Source organism: Furipterus horrens, unplaced genomic scaffold, assembly GCF_987537825.1.
Source record: "Furipterus horrens unplaced genomic scaffold, mFurHor1.1.pri manual_scaffold_3, whole genome shotgun sequence".
NCBI lineage: Eukaryota > Metazoa > Chordata > Mammalia > Chiroptera > Furipteridae > Furipterus > Furipterus horrens.
Genome location: NW_028327173.1, coordinates 47449840 through 47453807, shown reverse-complemented (window position 1 = coordinate 47453807; position 3968 = coordinate 47449840).

Genomic DNA, 3968 nt, shown 5'->3' with positions numbered 1-3968 from the left:
AATGGACATCATAAGATCTGGAAGTTTGTTGACTTTTCTGGAGGATGAACCAGTGTCTTTTTTCTATGGATCGTTCTGTGATTCTAAGGGACCCCAATTAAAGCATCATGATATAGGAACATAGATTATCTTCACAAATGGTCCAGACCAGAAATCAGAATTAGAGTTTAACTGCATCTCCTGTCTCTTATTTATCTTGGTAAGATGTTACTTGGCAAACAAAATCAGGACCACAGGAATGGTCCTTTGCCATGTGTGGTAAATTATCTGTCCTTCAGCAAACAAAACTGTTAAGCTTTTAAATTATAAAAAAGCCAAACCTAATATCTAATTTGCCAACCAGATGATATAAGCACAAAAGAGAATGCTGTATACAGACTGGTAAAAGGGCCATGTGTTTGTAACAGAGAGGATGAAAAACTATAAAATCAAGCCTAAATGTTACAACTTAATGTTTTCAGACTTCTCATTCTGTATACAACATTAATTACCATTGTCACATTTTATCCAAGATACTGGAATGTTTCCAAGCAAATGCAATCCCAACATGTCATCAAGTTATAGTTCAACAATGGGAACTTGCAGCCAGATAGCCCTCACAGCTGCTTAGAACTTGGGCATACTTTCTCAAATAAAAAAGATTATAAAGCATATAGGTACAATGGTATAGAAATTACCATTCAGCTTCATGTAGATAAAATGGGTTTTTGTGAATTGGCCTGTGCACCTAACCATCATTCATAATAAGGAGCTGGCAAGGAATGAACACTGATTATATAAATTCAAATGTTCACAGCTAAACTGAATGCATTTTTAACACTTTCAGAGATGTTATTGGTGACTATAATGAGTTGCTCTGAAATTTGATGTTGCCATCTGAGAATGAAACTGTCAGAAGAAAACAACGTATGATAAAATTAGTACTCAGCACAAATAACCCTCTCCAAAAGTTATCCATCTGAGTCTATTGGGGGACTTCCAAGACCAAGGAAAATAACTAATGTGCAAGGCCAGAAAAATATGCCTGAACACAAAAGAAAGCTCTGCCCTAGTCATGGGGGTTATGTAACCTGCCTGCACAAAGAAAATGTGGCAGCAGGATGGTGCATATGAGTCATAGATCAAGAACTTGCAAGTTTTAATACAACATTGTCAAGGGCAAAGAAACACTGAATCTGGAAGGTACAAGTATCTGGTCACTAAGATAACTGACTTCAAGTACTCGTTTATTCCACCATTATCTCTTTAGTGTATACAATATTCTCAGTGGTGTTTTAGGCAACAAAGATATTCTTGTGATTAAAACACATGAAAATTACATTCTCGGTGGAATAGAAAGAAAATAAACAAAGTAAACTGATAGATATTTAGCTATGTGGGAGGATGGCCAATCATACTGAAAAAATAGAGAAAGAGAATAGGGAGGAGGGAGATGGGGTATAATTTTACATAGGTTGATGAGGAAAGACCTAATAGAGAAGGTGACTTTGAATAAAAACCTGCTGATGGTGAGAGAAACAATGTGGATGCCTGATGCACAAAACAAAATACAAAGAGAACAGAAATGCTAAGGCCCTGGGGTGGAAGCATACCTGGAATGTTCGAGAAATAGCAAGGTTACTGTATGCCTGGAATGCATTGTGTATAGAAGAGAAGCAGCTGAAGCTAGCTACATAGGGCCTTGTAGAATATTCTAAGGGATTTTGCTTTTACTCTGGGTGAGGTGGAAAACGTTTGGAGAGGATTAATGACATATGACATATTTTACCAGCATTACTTTAGGTACTATTTCAACATTAAACTGGAGGAATAAGCGTGTGCATGTTGTAAGAGAAAACAAGTGGAGAGCTATAATATTCCTAGCACAAAATAGTGGTGGCAAGCACCATTAATGGTGACAACCATGGTGGCAATGGAAATGGTGGCAAGACATTGAACTATTTTGGTGGTAGAGCTGACATAATTTCCTGAAAGACTAGGGGGCAAGATAAGGTGATACACCATTGATGACTCTCAAATATTTGGCATGATTTACTGGCAAGGCAGGATTGCATTTAACTGAGGTGGGCAATTTGGGAGGACTGTAATTGTAAGACTGACAGTGTTCCCAAGACTTTTCTGTGGCTGAGGCCAACAAATATTTAAGGGTATCTCTGTCTCCCTGTATATTTATTCCATAGTCAGCAGGAAAGCTTTCAAAGAGTATAACAACAATCCGCCCAACAGGACTAGGGGGAGAGTACCCAGGATGACAAAGAGGAGTATTTTAGTCATAAGAAAGATTAACTTCTATCATGTTAAAGAGTTGTTCCACTTACTGCTGGCTTGAGAAGTCTGTAATCATCCTCATATTTGTTTCTCTCTATGTAATGAGTCATGTTTTTTTCTAGCTGCTTTTAAGTATTTCTGTTTATCACTAGCTTTTGGCAATTTAATTATGATGTATGTGGTTTTTCTTGTGTTTATCCTATATCAATTAAATAAACTGAATTCATTATTAAAATCTTAACAACAATGATAATTCCAAATCCAGGTGGCTTTGTTGAAGAATTCTATCAAATATTTAATAAAAATATAATACTAATGTTACAAAAACTCTTTTAGATATTTGAAAATGAAAAAAATACTTCTCAACATATTTTAAAAGTGCAGCATAACTCAGATACCTTAGCCACACAAAGTAAAAACAAGAAAACAAGAGATCAATATCCTTCATAAATATAGATACAAAAAAACTCAAGAAATTTTTGGAAATAAAATCCAGCAATATACAAACAGTGTTACTATTCCACCATAACCAAGAAAGATTTATCCCAGGAATGCAAGGTTGGTTTCACATTTAAAAGTCAATCAGTGTAATTCAACACTTTAAGACAATAAAATACACATTATCATTCCAAAAGATGCAAAAAAATTTCTGGATTAAAGAATATTTTAAAACTCTCAGAAAACTAGCAGTAGAAGATATATCTATCAGAAACTCCTTCTAATATCATACTTAATGATAAGATAATAAATGTTGCCCCCATAATATTGAGTATAAAAGATAAGGATTCCCATCTCACTGCTTGCTTCTATGCAACATACAGCAGTAACCTTAGCCATTGTAGCAATATGAGAATAGGAAACAAAAGGAATACAAACAAAAAAACAGCAACCAAAAAAAAAAAAACCCCTAAATTTTACCTAAACAATTTAGAAAAAAGATTCTAGAACAAATAAGTTTATCAAGGTCCCATTTAATGTCAACAAGTTTACTTTAAACTCAAGTTTATTTCTATATACTAGCAACAAAGAGTTTTTAAAAAGTTTTTTTTAAGCCCTGGCTGCTGTGGCTCAGTGGACTGAGCATCGGCCTGTGAGCCAAGTGTCGCTGGTTCAATTCCCAGTCAGGGCACATGATGAGGTTGCACGTCAGGTCCCATTTGGGGGGCACGAGTGAGAGGCAACCATACAGTGATGGTGCTCTTCTTCTCTTTCTCCTTTCCCCTCTCTCTACAAATAAATAAATAAATAAATAAATAATTTAAAAAATTAAATTAAATTAAATACTATGTAAAATAGTATCCAAAACCATGAATTGTTTCTGAACAAATAAAACAATGTATGTGTAGACAGCCAATAGACATATGAAAAGATGTTCGATGTCACTAATCATCAGAGAAATTCAAATTAAAACCACAAATGAGATATCATCTCATACCTGTCAGAATGGTTATCATCAATAAATCAACAAACAAGTGTTGATGAGGGTGTAGAGAAAGGGGAACCCTCATGCACAGTTGGTGGGTTTGCAAATTGATATAGTCAGTATGGAAAATAATATGAAGGTTCCTCAAAATATTAAATTAAAATAAAGAAAAATTATAACTGAGCAATTCTACTTCTGGGTTTTATTCAAAGAAATCCAAATCACTAATTTGAAAAGATATATGTTCATTGCAGCACTATTTACAACAGCCAAGACA